Source organism: Lagopus muta, chromosome 1 (assembly GCF_023343835.1).
Source record: "Lagopus muta isolate bLagMut1 chromosome 1, bLagMut1 primary, whole genome shotgun sequence".
Taxonomy (NCBI): domain Eukaryota; kingdom Metazoa; phylum Chordata; class Aves; order Galliformes; family Phasianidae; genus Lagopus; species Lagopus muta.
In genome coordinates, this window is record NC_064433.1 from 37,558,678 (window position 1) to 37,580,728 (window position 22,051).

The 22,051-nt window shown below is 42.4% G+C and overlaps 1 protein-coding gene across 4 annotated transcripts in view; it reads right to left on the reverse strand.

Moving 5' to 3' along the window:
- The window catches only part of OSBPL8 (oxysterol binding protein like 8), an 81,050-nt gene extending 60,607 nt beyond the window's left edge, over window positions 1-20,443 (reverse strand). For 2 of the 4 annotated variants that reach the window (XM_048938840.1, XM_048938821.1), the window contains exon 1: window positions 20,324-20,443. The gene's annotated coding sequence lies outside the window, so the exon portion shown is untranslated. Of the gene's footprint in view, window positions 1-3,754; window positions 3,853-19,749; window positions 19,888-20,323 lie in introns of those variants that run through there. The other 2 variants (XM_048938825.1, XM_048938833.1) reach the window with 2 other exon arrangements.
- Window positions 20,444-22,051: the final 1,608 nt, after the last annotated feature.

A 22,051-nucleotide genomic window follows, 5' to 3' on the forward strand; every position in this document is an offset into this window, starting at 1 on the left:
CAAGTCTGCATCCAAGTTGTTACACAATCCTCTACCTAAGGAGAATCATCCTTTTCTCACCCACAGCCTCTCATGCATCTTTGCAGGAGTTTCAGATAACTCAAACACAGGACAGCAGTTCTCCTCAAAAGAAAACAAAGCCAATCAAATCTGTCTCAGTACACTCTTGACAATGGACAATGACTCAGTGTAACTAAAGCAAATTCAGATTAATACCACAGCCAGGAGTATCACCCTGCTGCAAAGGCCGAAACTCAGAATATGCCAAACATACTCAACTTAAAAAGTAACCAAAAAAAAATGAACATACACACATCCTTTCCAAAGAGCATAAATGTAGAAGGAATCAACTAGAAATGAATTACAGTATCATATGTTCAGTTGTACACGAGGTCCTTCCCAGTAACTAGAGTAACTAACAGAAAAAGATAACAATCTTTACTTTTCTTACTGCATCTCTTAACTAATAGTTGTCAGTGTTTGACTGTAGGCTCCTTAGAGCATAAACTATTTCTTTGTTCTTTATCTGTATGCTATTAAATTCAATTTGATCCAAACGCAACAAGGCTTCTCAAGTTCAAAGCAATATAAGCAGTAATTGTTGACTAACAAGAAAGTTAAGGGAGAAGAATCATCTTAATGCACATTACAGCAAAAAGTAGAAAACGAAATTCATAAAATGAATAATATTCCTCCAAAACTGAGTCAGTGTAAAGTTTTCATCTTTCCTCTGCACTGTGTATTTTGCCACTTCCCAGAACAGAAAAGGATGACAAATCCATTGTAACGCTTTTTCTAACAGATTTCTGTCCCTGTTAAAAGGGAACTAAGCTTCACAAAAGGACGTGAAGGGGTGGGTGGGTGATTCTATGTAGTGAAAATACCCTCAAAATGACGTTAGCTGACTCACTGACACACGCGCAACAAGAGTACGACGACTGTAACTTGGAGTGTGCTGCCATTTCACTGCATTCATTTCGAAATACCACTGGACTACAGGCTTCCAAAAGTCCAACAGTGGTAATGCTTTTTCTTTTTTTTTTTTCTTTTTTTTCTTTTGTTCCCCTTATTAGTAAGCACTGTTAAGGAATAGCTTTAATATAAAGAGAATAAAAAAACAGACCATCCATCTTTCCTTACCCAGAGCTACCCAACCTACCAGTACAGAATTACCTTTCTACACCTAAGGATTTAGTTTAACCACGTCTGTGGATGTTGCTTTAAGAACCATAAACTTCCAAGGGATTCCATTAACATCAGCTATGATCCTAATTTCAGATCTAAAATGAGACACACATGAGAGAAAATCAGTGAAAGGTGTGAATCCTCTTTCATGCTTTTAGCCTCAACACACATCTCAGCTGAGCTGTGCATAGCTGCAATACAGTTACATTGTGTGAAGGAGGTTTTCATGAGATGGATGATCTGCAGTATTAAACACGGTGATCATTTCAAACGGGAACCTCATGTTCTCTGGTACAATTTAGTTTTCCGTATCTTAGCAGCAGTGTCTCTTCTTGATATTAAAATAGAGTCAGTGACATAAGAGACGGCCTTCCTTTGGGTTTTTTTAAGCCAGTGCTAGAAGGTAGTTCCTACAATAGAATTTAAGAGCAAAAGGTCAGAGAAGAGCATGGCAAAAGGAAAAACCCTAGAAATTGTAACTTAAAGTAGCAGCAGTTCAATAGCATCTCGCTGCACATCTGATAGCATCTCGCTTACACATCATGGTTTATTAAAAAGATTTAGAAAGTCTAATTTAGATTTCCGTTGTTTATGCCAAGTTTTTTTTCTTTGCTTAATTAAAATAAGTTGATGCACCTAACTTCTGGGTCTTTATGTGTCAGTGCAATTCTACCTGCTTGCGGTTTGGGATCTGTCATAGAGTTCTTCAGTTTTATTTTCTGTTGTGGGGTTTCTCTTCATTACTATTTTTTAAGTCATGAACAAATATTTCAAATAGCCTATGCATAGGTTTAGCAGAACTAATGCTTTTAGTGCCAAAAATTCAAGTTTGTCTTTCTGAAGCAACTGAGCAACTTTCATATAGAAGCACTTCATGAATGTCATGCATCCTTTAGTGACAACATCAACTAACGGCACAATATAAGCTGGCTTTGTGGTTTAAGCCAGCAGGCATCTCCACACCACACAGCTGTTCACTGTGGGATGGGGGAGAGAGTCAGAAAAAGGCAAAACTTATGGGCTGGGATAAAGACAGTTTAACAAGACAAAAATGGAAGAGCAAGCAACAATGCTAACAACAATTATAGTATATACAAAATAAGTGATGCAGCTGCTTACCACACTGTGGCATTCCAGACCTTGTCAAGTTGCCCAGCTCTTGCTTCTTGGACAGACCTCCTGTTTCCCTATTCACTTCTATCCATTAAATTGCCTGTTCCCCATAGAATTTCTTTAGGTGATGAGAAGTACTGAATCTTCCATGAAAGCAATAATGGAAGAGATACAAGCATAATCAAATGACAATGTACCTGCAATTTACAGTCCTCCTCAGAAATCATCTTGATATTTCTCATCATCATCATAGAAACATCACAGAATGGCCTGGGTTGAAAAGGACCACAATGATCACCCAGTTTCAACCCCAAGCTACATTCAAGGTCACCAACCAGCAGACCAGGCTGCCCAGAGCCACATCCAGCCTGGCCTTGAATGCCTCCAGGGATGGGGATCCACAGCCTCCTTGGGCAACCTGTTCCAGTGCATCACCACCCTCTGTGTGAAAAACTTCCTCCTAATATCTAACCTAAACCTCCCCGTCTCAGTTTAAGACCATTCCCCCTTGTCCTATCACTATCCATCCTCATAAACAGCCGTTGCCTCTCTTGCTTATACGCTCCTTTCAAATACTGGAAGGCCACAATGAAGTCTCCCTGGAGCCTTCTCTTCTGCAAGCTAAACAAGCCCAGTTCCCTCAACCTTTCTTCACAGGAGAGGTGAATTCCTTTTTAATGCAAGTGAGGCAACTGCTCATATTGTTTACAACAAATAAGTATATAAAAACAGCTTTTGCCAATGGTGAAGATAGAACTTTCAGAGTCTTTCAGAGCTCAAAGCCAATCCTCAAGCACAGAAGTAAAATAGCAACAAGTAGCAACAACTTCACAGCATTATCAGAACACACTTGATGTTCTCCCTTAGGGGCTTATGCAGAAGATATTAAATACATTCAAGCAGAAAAGAAAGTATGGTTGGGATAACAGGGTTCTGAGCCTTTACAACCTGAGTATGGTTGCAAGGTTGCTTTGTGCTGCACAATTGGGAAAACGAAGCCTTGAGACTTCCTTGGAAGTTCTTTGAGATGCACCAGAGAATAAAACAAATAAAGAAAAGGAAGCATTTCTTCAATTCAAGGCCCAAGGAATCTTGAATGGACAAGGAACATCCTTCTTCCCTTCCATCTAGTCTACTCACATAGTAGGAATTTGTTCTGCCGTAAAATGGATTGATCATTAATTAGTTAGCTAGATAAGTAAAATAAGAACAGCGTGGGGTGGGCTTTGGAAAGATACCTTTCTGTTTAGGAGGCCAGGGACAGACTGAAGGCAAACACAAACACCCAGACAAAAGGCTGCAATGACTGTGGACTCCAGTCAGATCTGTTTCCATCAGTTCTTAATCAGTTTCTAATAGCATGTCATTGTTTAGTTTTATATAGAAAATTGCACCCACTACTGAGATAACATTTGCTTAACTACCAAGATAATATTAGCTTAAAGCAATTTGATACCTGTATCTGTGCCACAGCAGTTAACTGCACCTGGAAGTGTCACATTGCACTTCACATTCCCGCAAAGGGCACTCCACGTGTATTTTGAAGTCTAGCACCTAGGAGAAGAATAAAACACTAATTTCCATTCTTCGTGATGCAAATTAATCTAGGTAGCAACAGCTAAGGTATCAGAAACATAACTCAACAAGAAACATGTGGCCTGAATTAGGCAGAGCTGAGCTTCCATTTCTTTGGGCGTATACAATGTCTGACATTTATTTTCAAACACAGCACTGACAAGTCAGAAGAAGGAAAACCAAATGTATCAGTTTAGATTGCCTGCAGAGGTAGCTATATATCTGGAACCACACGTTTCCAGTCATGAGCTGCGCTAAAAGGGACAACCAGAAAATTGTAGCACCCTGCATTCTCACTCATTTACTGAGAGCCCAGACTGAGTATTCAAAATCAGTGGTCAGAAATACAGACCTGTTGAGTTCAGCAGATACACAGTACTCTGATCTCTCTAAGATGCTTCATAATGAACATGCTCTCTTTTTCCCCCCAAGTAGTCATGGAAAAGTACCTGTAATATTCATTTTAATGAAAGCAGCAAACATACAGAGCCCTTTATTCTCAAAACCACCTTGGCATGTGTAACTTTTCCTATGAGAAAGTATTTCCTTCCTCCATTTTGCAGCCCTCAGCAGAACTCAGAAAGATGAACTGCCCTCTCCTCCTATTGATCACAACTTGGGGAAAAAAAATAAACCAAGATAAATCAGTAGCTCTTAATGCAATGCCATGTTCTGCTTTCCCACAATAGCTTTCACAAATTCTCTGATGTTCACAGATTAAGCTTTTATTTCTCATGTCCAGATTATCTGCTACCCACATGCAATATGGAATTACAATCTGGTAACTCTAAGAATGCTATTAAATTCATAAATTCCAGACTGTAAGTGAATGGCTGTTTGGAAATTGCTGTTTAAGAGCACTGACAGTAAAATAACCAAGATGTTTACCCACCCAAACCACCTAACCAACACAAACACTCGTGTATTCAGTAATAAAAGCCATTTACCATCCCCCACACCATGAGTTCTGTGCCAATACGTCGTAAATAATGAGACTGACTGTTTGCAAACGCTGATAAGTGTAATTAACCTTCATAACCCTGTCTCTGGCCTTGAACACTGAAGCTGAATTCATCTTGAAAACCAATTAAAATGCTAAGTAGTCTATACACTTTGGGACTAGAAAATGGCATACTGCATTCAATAAAAATATGAAAAGTACAATTGTCAGCATCAAGGATTTGTTGGTTATTTAAGCAAAAGTCTTAACTACATCATGCTTTTAAATAATTGAACAACTCTTCAGATCTCCTTTAGAACCCTGAAACATTTAAGATTTATGCAGGGATACAGATCACCCATCTTAACAAAACTGAAGGTTTAACAAAAAAAATATATAGGCAAAGAAACAAAGGAAAGAGTTCAGTGAGTCACAAGGTTTGATGCTGTCTTTTTGTGCTTATCTGTAATGACAGACATCAGCTGTATCAATAAGGGCCAAGGGCTCATTCTCAGCTCACACAGCATGCTCTGCATTTCATTTAGCCTTTAACTTCATTCTCCCCAGCAGGGTGCCCTTACTCATTCTGCCCTCTAGATCAAAAGGAAAAGGAAAGATACTTAAGATTTATGTTGCTGAAACGGCCTTTCTAGGGCTGACAGTTTTAAATGAGCAGAACAGCACGGCAGACAAATGGATCTGAAATTTTCATTTTTCTGATGCTCTTTCCTGAATGAAAAGCATAGAAAATGTTGGGCTACAGTGCTCAACTGCAAGGTAAGGCTTCAGGCAGACCTCACAGCCAGCTAAAAGCTGCCTACATATTGAGAGCTTCTTAGAAATATATTAAAAAACAACATTTCAGAATGGTGGAGTCTCCTTGGAGATTACTTCTGTAATCCATCTAGCTTTAAGATAACAGAAACATCCCAAACCACACGCAGTCATTCATTTTCAAGAATATTTCTGAATGTGGCAGCACTCCAGTTTAGACAGTGCTCTAAGCTGATTACAAATGGTTCTGAAGTTTTAAAATATTCTATTAAATAATGGTAGGATTTTTTAGATCTCATCGAGACAAAAGTATCTTTAGGATCTTTACAGTGGATGTCATATTTCCTCTAACAACATAAACCAAACGTTGTCTTGCCATGAAATTCAGATGCTTGTGCATCTGCAGCTGTAGCTTAAGGCTTTTTTTTTCCAGTCCCTTAGTTTTGTCAAAGTTGGAGCAACCTGTATGTTATTCTATTACCACATCCCCAAATAATGAAGGGAATCAAAGATTATAGTCATATCCCTAAGCACTGAAGCAAACAAAAGCTTATAACAGACTGCTGCCCATATGCTTACACAAGCATTTCAGAGTCTACAGACCTGACCAAATATTATTTTGCATGTCAAAATACAAATACTGTCACAGGTGGAGAAAAGCACTCTGTAGCTTTGCTTAAAAAACAAATCGCTATCATTTCCTGCTTTCCACCCTTCGTGACCTGAGCTCAAAATTCACATTATAAGATTTTAAACCAGGCATGAGATTCTGCTCATTTAGTAACATCACAACTTTTTCCATGCTATTCTGTATAGAAGCTGCCACATTACAATCAGAGAGGTAAAATCTGTGTATCTTTATAGTTGAACATTACATCTATTCCTTCTCATTAATCATCACTGTTATTCACTCTGGTACTAATTAAATTCATGGTTGTTGTTGTTTTTGCAGTTAAAACAGTAGGCAGAGACATAACTCTCTTGACAGAAGGAAAAGTAGGTAAGGTGATTTCTAATTCTGCAAGGTAAGGTGATTTCTAATTCTGCAATGAACCTGAGCTGCTTATCACCATTTAAAAGTTACTACTCTGTTCTACCATCAGAATATTGTTTCCCCTAATCTGTGTGTGTATCTAAGCAGTCCTCAATGCTGTCAAGTTATCCTTGATATCTAATGCACATAGCTGTGCTGCAGATAGCAGCACTTTATGCAACTCACCTCTTTACCTTTAGTTAAATAGTGCAATATATAGGATATACTGCAAGGTTGTTGCAAGAAAATTCAATCTAAGCACTTGCAGAACTTACTGTCCATAATAAGTATACAAGATGTATCAATTTGAAAAGCAAAACCTTAGTTCCTTCTCCCCTGAGGAAGGAAGGACCTGCACCTCGATGCTGATCCATCACAGAAATTTAAGTTACTGCAGCTGAGGTAACATCCTTCACAATGTTTGACCCTGGAGTGAAAGAAGGTGCAGCTTCTGCATACAAGACCCACAGACTGTTCCTGTGTACGTGATCTGAGCATCCTCAGACATCTCACTTCAGCTGGCCAAAGCCAAAAAGAGCTTATTATGATGATCTAAATCCTCTAGGTCTCCAGTGTGCTTGGAATCCTGGCACATACTTCCCAGAAAGCAGTGGCCTTCCCAGCAAACTCTGGGATGTTTTGCAATGAACTCTCCAGCTCCTTAAAAAGTAAACTGTCACTGGAAGCAAAGAGCAGTTCAGTCCAAAAATCAAAACAAAAACCCAACATAACAAGAAAAAACAAGCAAACAAAGAAACAAGTCACACTTCCTTCCCTCCCTCCAAGACTTCACAGATAAAGAGAGAAATTCAACAGTCACCTCAATGAAGACTCTGAGCTACATTCAGAAATTCACGTTATGAGGGAAGAGGCTGCTTCTACAACACATCCCCCAACATCTTTAAATATTATGAATCACAACAGACGCTACTCATCCTTGGAGAGACAACCTAAGTATCTCAAGTCTGAATTTAAGACAGAAATATTCTCTAAGGCAACAGTTTACATTTCATTCACCCACAGGAATCAAACTTTTTTTTTTTTTTAATCTCATGAAATTACGTTGACTGTTAGTGCTGGAATTATAAGCATTACTTTTGAAACCCTCAAAAATGTTTACAATGAAGAACAGTTGGGATTTCGTGCAATGTCTCAGATGTTTCAGCTATCACTTCTGGACACTGGGAGTACATTGGCAGTAACATCAGCTCTCTGTCACTCAAGCTTCCTTTTCCTCTGCCGTGACTACCAGCACCAGTGCTTTTGTACATGCTGTTTCTGCAAAAGGTCAGCTGCCAGACAGCATTCCACATTCAGATTTAAAAGTAAAAAAATAAAACTCAGTTTGCAGTCCATAGTTCTCAAGAATAACAATTGAGTTACCCTTTATACCATTAACCTAAGATGCAGCAAAGCCTTCCTGAAGTTTAAAACTAAAAGCAAAACGGAGAGACTCAAAGTTTCAAGAGCCCTAAGGCTCCCATTCCTACTCAGCAATACCCTGCAATTATGTTGCTGACAAGTTACTGGTCTTTTTCAAAAAGCAGAATAAGCCATAGAGAAGTTTAATTTTTGAGACGGATCTTCAGTAACCTGATGAACAAATCACTGTTGCAAGCTCTGCTGAAGAACTTGCAATATACTTGTTAAGTATTCACAGCATGAAAACTGCCAAGATGGTATGAATTTCAGAGATCTAAAGAATTCTGTGCACATACAAACAGAAAGGAAGATTCCACAATTTATTATATAGAATAATTAACAAACAGAGTTAAAAAGATATGCCAAAACCTGAAAAAAAGTACTAAACTAGAATTCATCAAAAAAATGCTTCTTACATGTGAAGCAACACAATTTGTAACCTGTGAGCTGAAAGGCTGGCAGTGCCCAAATGAGAGACCCTCTACAAATGAAGAACAAACCAACCATCCCCACGCACCACAAGCCTCACTGCCTTACACTTCCTTCTTTACATAAAGTAAAAGCATGTGTACCTGTTCCAAGCTGAGAACCAGTTGGAGTTGATGACAAGTGTGTCCGTGCACTCAGATTTATTTCCATCAGTTTTTCTCTAATTTCATAGGGCATCTTATTGCTTTTCGTTCTGGTTTTTGTTTTTTGTTTTAACCTTGCTTGGCAAGCATAAGCGTGCTATGTGGAGCTCCTTTACCGCAGTGAGGCTCCTCTTTTTAATGATAGGAGAATCTTTTCTGAAGAAAAACATTATTTTTGGTTGCTGATTTCAAAGATCAGGCTAAAGCGCTTACAAGTATTTCTGTGAGTTATTCAAATAAATAGAACCTGCACTTTTCTTTTAAAGATCATATGCCCGAAGCTTGTTTATTCCCCTGAAGAGTTTCTACTACAGGCATTATAAGGTAGCTGTTTGCACTGAGATTTATCCACTCTTGTCACAGCAGCACAGTCAGGGCAGTTCCATATAAATCCAATCTTGAATCACAGTACTATCTTGACAAACGCCAAGCAGCACATCCTCATAGGAAGGTATACTTGGAGCCTTTAATTAAACTTACAAAGCATGCTTCATGTGATATTGGCTTCTCTCCACAAGCACAAAGGCTGCATTTTTATTCCTGACGAGATATTCATTTGATCACAAAAGAAACATCACAAAAATTGTAATTCCTGTACAGGAGAAATGTAATGCTACATGAGTCTTTCAGCCTCCAACAGATCAAAATGGTCAATCTAGTAACATTGCAGCATAAATTCTGAATCCAGAATTACTGGCTTAGAATTGCAATTTCGTGCATATTGTGCAAACTCAATTTAGACTTTTAAAGAGACACGAATCAAAGCAAAGAGTTATCTGCGAAGTCTTCAATTTGCATCAGAGAGGTTATACAAATTTGCTCTGCTTACCCACACAAAAGCCTCATTTTTCCAAAGGAAGCTGCAAAGAATATGAAGGACTTCAGGTGTAGCCTACCCCTACTGCTCTGTTGTGCTTATTTGAAGGCAACGGCTCTGAACAGATGACAGTCAGTTCACAGAAAGGAATCTGTTTCTGATATATTACCAGTACTGCTCCCTTTCACACGTAAACAGATGCACCCCTACATGCAGACTATGTTCTACAGGTTTAGCAAGTCCTTGCAGTTAGGCAGATGCTTCACATGCACTGTCTGTTTGACAGGCACATAGCACATACCACTGTCACTATGTCACCTGCAAGCATACCACCTTAGAAAAAACAAAAACACAACTGAATCTACCCTCACTTCAAACCAGTAGCCCTCCACAGTGTCTGAGCTGTCCAGAGGGAATACAAGGTTATGACTATTCCCTCTTCTAAAGCTATATCCTTCTGAAAATAGCTAAGGCCACGGTTAGTCATACGGTGCCCAGAGATGGAAGAAATAAGACAAAAATCTCCCTGCAGCCATTTAACCACAATCTGTGCAGGAGACCAAGGCCGAAGAAAGATGAGAAGTAATCAAGGAAACCAGAGCAGGCAGTTTAGATGGAACTACAGGAGAAAGTAGACAGGACATACACCACAGGAGTAAGCAGCCATCCCAGATGTCCTTTCCTAACTAAAACTAACATGCAGAAGACACTCAGCATCCTGTTCAGGCAGCAGGAGAGTAGAAGCAAAACAGCCATCTCAACTCAGGCAGAGAACTGTCCACCAGGTGTGCGTGCAGCCACTGTATCAAGTGCAACTCTGCACTGACAAATGGCATTCCTCCATTTGTGACACATATGCTAGATCCACCTCAAGTATTAAACGTATCAGCCACCAGCAGCATGGTCAGGAGGGCAGTCACACTGCCTTGACAGACACACTGCCTCAGGTACGGCTTTTACAGCTCTATCCTCCACCTGCCCCCACCTCTGTCGCCCACCTTTCATAACAGCTCCAAACAGAAAAGACAAAAAAGGTAACATGCCACAAAGGAGGACAGAGCACTGTAATTTCTCACCATAAGCAAACAGCACATCTTAGAGACTGGTATCTAGAGAACTGGAAGACACATAAATCTGAACACCAGCACTGATCCTGAAATTTCTTCTTGCACACCTCACACATGACATGTACGACTTCTAACACACAGACCCCTCTCTTTCCCAAAGGTCTTCTGTATTAACTTCTGATGATGCAAGCTGTTACTCAATCATACAACCCACAATAACAAGATGTAAGACGTTTTTGTGTTGAGGGACGTGGTATAGTGAGTACTACTGGTGATAGGTGGATGGTTGGACCGGATGATCTTCAAGGTCTTTTCCAACCTTAGTGATTCTTGTTTTCAAAATTTGGAACGAACCTGGTCTACTACACTCAGAATAACGGCATGTTGGCTGTACAGCACATGTAACAATCCCTGGCACACTGGCCAAAGTCAAATTACCACTGTATTTGCCCCTCATTTTAGCAGGGCAGCCAATAAACAGTGCTCCGCTATGTCAGTGTCAGCTGAAAAGAGATCAGTCTGTTAGAAATACCGAATTCTCACCCAGTCCATGTTCCTGACCAGCACCCACAGAACTCCTTTGCAATTTTTCTTCCCAATCCTACTAGCTATTATTTGAATCTTCAGAAAGTCTTTTTTGGTTTAAGCTTTATTTTAACTCTGCTTTAGTTCATGCACAAGTTTTGTTTCATCTAGACCTGAACCAAACAATAAGTGCTCAAAGATTAGTGACAATTATATGCTAAAAGGAGTAACAGCTGTGTCCCTTTTTTTCAGTTCTTGATGTTTTCATCACACTAGTATTTCATCTTGGGAATACTCCCGTATTTTTTAGGCCAGTATACTAGGAAAAGATAAAACTTCCCTTACTTACCACACTCCACATACCAACATAACATCTCTGCGTATTGTATTCTTCATTTACACTTGGACTGCACCTTAATTTAAAAAAATCAAGTGCCTTCCAAGTACATACGTATTCTTAAGTCTTCCAGATGGTATTACAATAATAACAAATCTTCAGTGCCCAATAACCTCTCAAAGAGTAGAACCATAGCTTTTAAGGTTTGTAGAAAAGCAGGCCCACAATGGCATTAGTCTTCTATCCCCAAACAGATTCTGAAAAACATTTTGTGTAGAAGTATAGATGGCATTCCTACCTTTCCTATTACAAGGCACTTATAAGCTAATCTGTTTTTCCTCATCTTTTGAAAAACTGAGGCAAAGCACCTCTACTCTTTGTACAAGCCACGAGCCTTCTCACAGCAAAAGATGGCTGGTACCAGCCCATCCCATTGTAAGGCAGTACATAAAGCACAAACCCTTTCCTCTGAGGTAGCACCTGGATGTCTCTGTGCGCTATTTAGTGCGGACTGTGCTACACCAGTTTTGCTGCAGTTACATATGCCATATACTGAAACCACTAACCCCTACAGGCCTCCACAGTATAAAGTTCACAGTTATCTGCTTGTGTTCTGCGCTAGTACTAATCTAATACAAAGGGGTTTTTTAATTTCTTATTTAAAAAGATGACAAAGGCTTCATACTTCACAAATTTTATTCATCTTGACTGGAAAGACTTCCTGATACTTTGTTTTCATCAAGGAACCTACACAAAATGAATTGCAACAACTCTTTTTGCCAAACTGCAAAAATGGACTTAACTGTGTTTTATTTGCTTGGGTGGGACTTGTTTTTCCTCACAGAATCACAGAACTGTGGGGTTGGAAGAGATCTCTGGAGATCATCTAGTCCAACCCCCCGCAATGGCAGGCTCCGTACAGTAGGTTAGACAGCAAGATGTCCAGGCAGGCTTTGAGCATCTCCAGAGAAGACGGCACCATAACCTCTCTGGCCAGCTTGCTCAGTGCTCACAGTAAAGATTTTTCTCAAGCTGCGATGGAACTTCTGTGTTGCAGGATGTTAGGACCTGTTGTCTCCTTTCCTGTTGCTGAGCATCACTGAAAAGAGCCTGGCCCTGCTCACTCTGGGTATTTGCAACTGTTGATAACCCCCCTCACCCCCACCCCCAGTCTTCTCTTATGCAGGTTGAACAGCCCCCACCTCCCTCAGTCTCTCCTCATAAGGGAGACGCTCCTGGCTCCTCATCATTTCTGATGCCCTCCACTGGACTCTCCAGCAGTTCCCTGTCTTTCTTGAACTGGGCAACTGGGCACAGCACTCCAGATGTGGCCTCACCAGGGCAGAGCAGAAGGGAAGATAACTTCCCTTAACCTACAGATCATGCTCTTTTTAACGTACCCCACGATACCACTGTTCTTCTTAGCTCCAAGGGCACACAGTGCTGGCTCACAGCCAACCTGCTGTCCACTAGGACGCCCAGCTCCTTCTCTGCAAAGCTCTTTTCCAGCAGCTCAGCCCCTAATCTGTACTGATGCATGCAATTGCTTTTCCCCAGGTGTGGGACTCCACATTTTGCCTTTGTTGAACCTCGGCCAACTTCCTCTCCAGCCTGTCCAGATCTCCAGAATGGCAGCACAGCCTTCCAGTCAGTCACTGTTCTCAGCTTTCTGTCATGAGTGGTTTTTTCAGTTGGTTTGAGGGGTTTTTTTTTGCTATTGTTTTAATTACACAGGCTGTAATCAAGTGTAGTTGACAAAACTGAGTAGATGAGATACTAGAATCTGTAAGAATGCCCATGACTAATTGGATTCATTTTAGATAATCAACTACACTGAAATTATTTGCATATGTATTTTTAGTTCATTCACTACTATGAGATTCTTTAATTAACACATGGCAATTTTATAAAGCATACTGTGGGGTCGGGAAAAAAGAACAATAGTGACACGATTTCTAAAACATGTAAGTATTGAGTAACCAAATTCCAACAGCAGCAAAGTTGGCACTGAAGACAAAGAGCTTCATAGCATTATGCCAAAATCATCAAAGCAGCAGCACTCACAAACTGGTAAATACACCAACACAGGTATACCAGTGCTCTCACAAGCTAATTTCTTCTCCCTTGTCACAGCCTTCCCTTTTTTCTAAGCACTTCAGAAGACAGCAGTTCTAACGATTTTACATCTGATGTATAACATGCACAAGAACATGCACAAGCAGTAAAAAAAACAGCACTGGAAATGCGTTCAGAATATAACCTGTATTTGGATCACATGTTACATGCAGTACATCTGGCCAAAATACAGAATGCTTGGGAAAAAGATAACAGAGTTGAATCTGAAGTTTTCTGCGAAATCTCCAAAAGTTGTCTCCACTGCTCTCAATAATGACCATCATGCTGTTTTCTAAGAAGTTCACACAGTAACAGCAAATATCATGCAGTTGACATCTCCACCCAACATCTTGCACAGCTTCTTCAGACCTTACAACCCTGGGCAAGTGCGTGGCAGAGTGGAAGCAATGCTGGCACAGCCATTATTTGCACAGAAGTCCTGTGGCTCTGTAAGAACTTCATCATGTGAAAGTAAGATTTAAAATTTAGAGCACAGAGCAAGTGACTTCTTCCAAAAAAAGTGAAACTGCACACAGACAATTCTTAGGGGAGAAGAAGTCCATTTCCAGCACGCCCAGCTGGCTCCATTGGCTCCCTTCTGTTGGGCAGGACTGCAACACAACAGAGCTGCCCCTGCCCATCAATCTACAGGACCAGAGATACCATTTTCTCAGCAACCATTTGCAAAGCAGGGCAAGGGGTGCTGAGCAAAGCATGTGCATAAGTGCTGCATCCTTCCAGTGGACAGAGTGTAGACAATGTGGATAGGAAGCAGACAGCACTGCCATCCTCCTTTGCTGAGAGTCCCTTCTACAAGCCTGGAAGCACATTGCTACACTCTCTAAAAAGGACCAAAGCACAAAGTGAACCCAGTAAGTAAATGGGGGTTGCCTTTATTCCATGATACATTTGAGAGTGGGAATGAGTGGAAAGTAAAAGTTAAACAACTAGCATTTTCTCTATATTATTAGTACCCATTCTCAGTAGTTGCTTACACCACTCCAAACATTTATCTAAACCATCTCAGCTCTCAGCAGGCAACAGATAAACTAACTCTTATGATGGCTTCCCATTGGAAAAATACAGAGAGAAACATCACAAGAGCTCTTAACAACGCAAAAAGGAACTTACATTGAAGGCCTTACAATGCAGCTCTTATCGGACAAAGGTAATGTCATGTGAGGAGGAAGACTGGTGATCTTCCAGGCCACATTAAATATTTGCCTTTAGGCCGCACGCACTCTGAGCAGTCCTTCAACAACAAACAATGGTAAACCCATTCCCCTGGTACAATACAGCAGTGCAGTTTTGACCCCCACAACTACAAAACAAAGACCTGTAGTTTATCTAGCCCAAATGTTTCCATGTCCACACAATATCCTAGCTATGCTTGCCACGCTCAAGAACAGTGTTTGCTTTACAAAGGGTAAAGGTTTGCAGGCCACACTGAAAGAAGAGCCGCATTGCTCTGCTCTCTGCGCACGCCCCACCTCACACAGAGCAGGCCTCCTGCCCAGCTACCTGCCACACAGCAGCCCCTAGGGCTGCAGCAGTGTGATGTGTCAGTGCCCTGGCTCAGCTAAGGAGACCAGTCCTACAGCACTGATGTCCCTGCAGATGTGCACCATGCAGAGCTCTCTAGTCTCTGCAAGTCTCTGCTTGTGACCTGCAAGCAGCTACTTCCATTGGTCAGCTTAACACGCAGCAATAATGGAAAAAAAATTGCTATTTAGCACTGCAAATGTCTTCTATCACTGAATCCCCATACTGAGTGATCTTCCTCATTACTTCACCGCTGGAAGAGGGAAGCTAAGCTCTCAAGTAAACGTATGTTTCTTAATTCAGCACCACTTGATGAGTATCTAATCACACATTTATGGCATCATCACATACTTCTGTAAACTTGCAAGGACTGCAAGAATGTACAATCTGAGCACGTTAACCAAAAAAAGCAAGAAAGAACCCTCAGTGCACTGCCTGAACAAACGCTGCCTGTGCTTTGCCTAGGAGAGTGCTCACGTGGCCTGCAGAACTATCCTTATTACTACATGTTGAAACAGTAATTAGAAAAAAAAATTCCACAGAAAATCTCACGCAAAGGAACCTGGTGTGTACCTGTCAAAAAGTGTCCATGCCTCTTAAAATGAATCATATTTCTCCTACAGGATGCTGCCAAGAACCGTCAGTATTCACAAATTAGATAGCAACTGAACCAGCATTCACTGCCCAAATCTCATATTAAGAATGACGCCCATGTTACTTAATATATCTATTTTAAGTAACACGCTGTTTGCCTTAGCTCTCCAAATCATCTATAAACACATATGTAAAGAACATTTTTCTGAGGAAAATAAGCCAGCTGCTGAGATGAGGCACTCCATAGGTATTCATAAAAAAGCCTCCTGTACTTTGGAAAATCCCAGTGTTGGAATGACGGTTCTGCCATTTGTCACTTGAGGAGTCAAGTAAATCATCTATGAGTACTGTTACCTTTGTGGGGGGAAGAGGGGAAAACGTTACAGAGCTTACTGCAGCTATTCCTAAGGAAAGACAAAGACCAAGTCAAGTATCCTCTTCAGTATACTGGGCATCAGCTTGCTATCAGCTTCAAACCAACGAGCACCAAAACCAACTTATCTTCTGATGCACAGTTCCTTCAACAAACACACTTCCTTAAGTTGTGTAACAATACTTTCATTTAAAAAAATAAATGATGTGTTTAAATTAGGAGTAACATGCCACCCTGTGAATTCCAAGCCTTTTAAAAAACAAAAACAATCAGCTGGTCTTCAGAATAGCACAGCTTCTGCTTGCAGGCAAGGTAAAGATAACAAAAAGAACCAAGCTGCTTTCCCTTGCCTCAACTGAACAGCCATATCAACATCTTCTGCATTACTTCAATACAAATGCTGGCTGACAGGATTACAGCACTGGAAAATACACGAACGTACAGATAGTGCATGAATTTATTCAAGCCTAGATGCTATGAGAACATGAAATGAGATACGGTGCAGGGAAATGGTTGAATTAAAAAAAAAAAAGGGAGGAAGGTCAGATACACACACTTCAGTTCTGTGTCAAAGTCACTGCAAACTCAGGAGCTTGCAAAGACACAGATGTAACGGTTTCACTGCACTATCAACACTACACATTGAGGGAAAAGGCAAACTAGGCTCAAACTCGCATCTACTGCTAACAGCGTGAAGAAAATGAGGCTTATTTCTTCATCTTGTATCAGAAGTCCACGTTACTTCCTCAAAATGAAAATCTCACTTTTCAAATGCCTCTTACCATCTGTCAGACACTTCTAGTTGCTCTCAAGAGGTTTTTTTTATGCTACCATATACGTTACATCTGCAACAGATTTTCCTGTTGCAGAGTCCAGATGGAATAAAACATTGTTTTATAACAAACATACCAAAATACCGTGCAGAATTCAAACTGTGTACAATCCAGAACCAGCTACTCTGAACAGAACACTTCATACTAACATATCTGCTGTTAAACAGCGCCTTATTACAAGAACTGTTTCCTAAACATCCCTCAGTTTATAATGTTCAGTGCTGCATTTATACCTTCCTCTTAGAGGTGAAGGTTAGTCCTCAAAACACCAAGCTCCTTCAAGTCTACAGTACAAAATGACAAAAAAGTGAATTAACTGAGACAAACTACTGGAAAAGTATGCAACTTGCTATTGGCCAAGTGTTTTCTGCAGATAAAGCCAGAAGCAGCAGCTTCTACTGAGTTTAAATTGATCAACCTTTTAGGTAGAGAAACCATTTCCTTGATCAGAAATTGATTTATAAAAAACATCTCCAAAATGATGCAGATTGTTTAAGTCTGGGCTCAAAGCAAGTGCACAAAGTAACAACGTATTTTCCATTTAATTCCAAAGATCGTGAAAGTGAATACTATTTTTTTCAGAGGAAATAACTTTTTTTTTTTAAATATACTCTCTGGTTACAATTAGACCTTCTGACATCCGAAAAACTTGTAAAAGCCACACTAGCCTCAATATCTCCTCATACCTTTTAAAGGAAAGCAAGAGCCCATTCAAGTGGCTCCAGCTGTAAGCCCTTCACTCTGCATTAGTGGAAGAGCTGTAGCAGCAGAGGGAAGGAAGCAAACTATTGGCAGTAAACAGAGAGGTTATCAACTTTATCCACAGCATAACAGCAAAATAAATCACTCAAGCAAAATCCAGAAGCAGCCCTCTAAAAGAAAACAAAGCCTTCAAGAAAAATCTTTCTGACCCCTAAGACTGTGCATCTCTCAAAGACAGACTGCTGAAACATATAATTATCAATTATGTGTTGTTAACTATTACTACTACTATTGCTACATGCCTTGTAATAGAAGTTAACTAGAAAGGCAGTCTCATTCAATATCAGTATGAGCACAGAATAAGAAAGGGGGGCGGGGGGGAAACAATGTGTCACTCAGTACAGCACCATTTGACATTTAGCAGCAGGGCTTCTTACTTCCTCACCAATTCACTGAATCCCCGTAGGTGAAGAGCTGCACTGCTTGGTTTCATGTAACAGCAGGGGCTGCGTAAGGACCCATCTCAAAAAGCTTTCAGCTGCTTCCCATCTCCTTAGAAGCACACCTGCCATGGAAGCGAGATCTGACCAAGATTTACATTGTACCATTTTGGGAACACAACCATACCCTCTGTACTGCCTTCATTACATTGAATGCTACATCAGAAAAATCCCCACTTTCAGGTAACTTACCGCCTAGTCTTAACTACTTTGATTCCTAGAAAACAGCTCTGTTTCTTCACTGATGGACTTCTTCTGTTCTCTTTTATTAATATCATGTCCGCTGTGCATTAGAAGTTGTTCTGCTTTTAATCAGAAATCTGAGTACCTCAGGGCTTGATATAGGCTCAAAAAGAAAAGCCAGTTGGCTCATTTGGAATAGTTATCTATATGATGTCATGTGTTTTCTGTATCAAATTTATTTTCTGTTCCAAAACAAAAGCCCAAGAGACAAACATGAGGAATTGCTTGGAGGATAGCCTAACATGACAGAGATTTTGTAGCACATGGGGGATACACATGGGGGATAAGGGAGAAACCCCCACTGAAAATTACCCAAAGAGGTGTCAGAGAACAGTTGTGTGAAATGCAATAGGGAGGCAGGTGGTGGAACAGCCACCAGGGAACAGAGGAGAGCCAAATCAGCAGCACAGTTGATTAAATGCTGGCAAAGTGCTCCACACAAAGATCTACCAGAGGGAGAGGCAGCTGGAGCACAACTCCATAGGGCACAAGTGTGCATAGGTTCTTGTACTGGGTGGCTGCACGAGCATTTCCTTGAAAGCTTGACAACAGACAAAAAAAAGTGGAATGCATTACGTGTAATTCCCTGGCCCTTCTTGACCAGTTCAACAGAATATTTATCGCCCCCAAAACACAGCAATCCTAAACTTCCATTTTCTACTAATTCCAGCACTTCAGCTCCCCCAGGTGTAAAACCCTGAAGCAATACAGTAAGATCTAAAGAAAAACCATTAGTAGATCAGCCTGCCTTTCACCCTGGTTCAGTTCCCAGTAAGAAGCACACAAGCCCAACAGTTTTTCCTGCAGCCTCGGGAAATTCTTCCTTCCATAGTAAAAGTTAACAACTTTAAACAAACATTGATGACAATTCAAGCACAGAACATGAAGTACCCCCAGAAGTTCACTGCTGTGTGTAGACACGAGAGCTGCACGGTTATTTTCTGAGAAGTTCATTTTACAGTAATTTGACATGAAAGCATGTTTAAACAGAGCCCTTTCCTTTAACCACATTTGACCAAGGAAAAGAAAAACATACATTGCTCGTTGTATTCTAAGTTATATCAGTCTCAGCAACTCACTCTACTTACTGCACCTAAGCAACTCCCCAACAAGACAAAAATTAAGCCAGCACCCACAAGTGAGCAGATCAGTGCTTCAGTTTTGAAACAGACTGCGTTAAGTCAGAGCTCAGAAAGGAGCTCTAGAAAGCTGTTTGCTCAGGAAACAAACTGCTTCAAAGCTCGGGAGCAGCAACGCAAAACCACTATGAAACCAAAGAAGCAAACACCCTTAGTAGCTGTCAGGGAACTCTGAAGTGGAGCAGCACGCAGAATTGCTTCAGTGCCTTTGGAAGGTACCAGGTGTCAGCCGCACCGAGCCATTCTCCTCCTGCTCTCAGAGCAGCGCTGCAGCAGCGCCGGACTCACCGTAGGGCAGACGTGATGGGAGCTGCACTGTGCCCAGTTCTCTTACACTGACGTTGGCTGAGAGCTTCAATTCAATACCCACGGCTGTCTCCCCAAAATTCTGAACGTTAGGTTAATATCGAACAAGCACCAGCAGCGACTCAACTGCGTAACGGCGACCAAACAGATCTATATTTTCTGTACTTCAGTTTAAATGACTGAAGTTAGGAAAACTTCCAGATGCGAGCAGAGGCCTCCCGCCCTCCGCCCCGAGAGCTCGTTTCGCTCGGACCGCGCTCCGAGAGCGGCACAGCCCGCGTCAGGAGTTGGTTGTCGCCGGGTGTCGGTCACCGCCGAGCTGCCAGCGGCCCGCCGGGCGCAGAGCCCCACGCAGACCGCACACCGCGGGGCTGCGGTTCCGCCCGCCCAGCAGGCGGCACTCCCGGCGCGGCCGACCCCCGCGGGACCCCCGCACCGCCCCAACGGCCGGCCCACCCCGCAGCCTGGCAGCCGCCACCCCCGGCCGAGCGGGCGGCACCGCGGGGCCACGCAGACGACCCCTCCGCCCTGCGACCCCGGCGGGGCGCCGGCTCACCTGTCCCCGCGGCCGGGTCCGGGCGGGAGACGCGGCTCGGCCCAACCAGTGCGGCCGGAGCGGGAGCGGCACCGGGACCCCTCACCGCCCCCGCGCCGCCCCGCCCCTCTCGTTCAGCTGCAGCCCCGCCCGCCGCGCGCACGCGCCCGGTCGCCGGTTGATCCGCTCATCCGCCGCCGCCGCCACAGCCCGAGCGCACGCGCGCGCCGGCCTGTCATGCGAGTGCCGTTGGTGGCTGGGGTGGGGGGGCGACGGTAGGCGTTGGGAGCTGCCCGCGCCATGGGGACACGGGGGGAATGGCTGGTAACGGGGAGCGGGAGATCATCGAGTCCTACCCTTGCTGAAGTGCGCTCCCCGCAGTCGCACAGATAGGCGTCTAGGCGAGGCCTTAGTATCTCCACAGAGGGAAACTTCACAGCCTCTTTGGGTAGCCTGCTCCTGTGCTCCGTCACCCCCACAGCGAAGGAGCACTTCATGTTTGTATGGAACTGAGTTCAGCGTGCTCTCATAGCAGTTTTAGCTGTGTATGTGTTGGTAATATAAACCCACAGCACATGTTGCCATATTTAAAATAAAACAAATTTGTACCTTGGGTTTTCATCGCCTGCCAATTGCTATAACTGGGAGCAGCTGCGAACTGCTGAGTAACTTTGGAAATGCTGAGCATCCTCTTTCCACTTATGTCAAGAGGAATTGCTGTCAGTACAGACAGAAGACGTTTGGTGCCTCCAGTGCTGCCCAGCTAACTAGTGGCACAGCAATGGCCAAAGGATGAATGCTTCCAACCCTGAAAGTACAACTTCAGCTCCATCTGTTTTTCAGTGTTATCTCATTATGTCAGTGTCACTGGGAGTCCATTATCTCCGGCCAATGTTCCACTCACAGTCTTTTTGTTCTGTTCCTCAAATAGGCAGAGTTAATTAAAGGCTGAGTATTCTTCCAGCAGCATTTCTTTTTCTTTCACGTAGGTCTGTAGAAATACACGCATGCATCTCCGGCTGCAGAACACTGCTTTTCCCCTCCACTGTTAGGTACAGAATGCTGAAGAATGCAGCAAGCAATTGTTTACATTCTCAGAAATAAGTTGGAGTTTTTCTGCACAAAGCTTTCTATGATTGAACACCACTTTTTGCTGAAGGAGGCACCAGGATGGGATTATTCTCACTGATGAGAGGTACACACGCAGGCTCTCTCCGTTCAGCTTTAACTCACAAGGCTGTGGCCTAGCTAATGGGCTGGCTCTGGCAGCGGGAGGTGGTTGTGTGCAATTTGTGACTCAATCACCTCTGGCCTTGTGGCAGAGGGCAGTTCTTATAATGCTGCTTTCAGAATCATCATGTTTGCCCCGTCATGTTAAGAGAGCTGTAGAAAGGAAACAGGGCGCCTGAAGTCCCACAGGACAACCATGGGCAGCTCACGGTGTCGGATGTGTGAGGAACATGACACCAGGCACTCGGGCAGCTAGGAACTGGTCTGTGTTGAGAGCATACCAGCTGAATCCATGCCGCACTCTTTGCCTCTCCTGGAGGTCACCAGTAAACTCCTCTTACTCATCTCCTAGAGTGCTTTCTTAGCATTACAGTTCTTGTATTTCAGTCTGCAATAGGAGGGGAGGCTGCCAGCATGCCAAAACAGCAATCTTTTATGGAGAAGCCCAGTTCTCTGATCACATGATGTCAACTGAACTGAATAAATGCTGACATAGGTTTCATTAGGTTGTGCAAACCT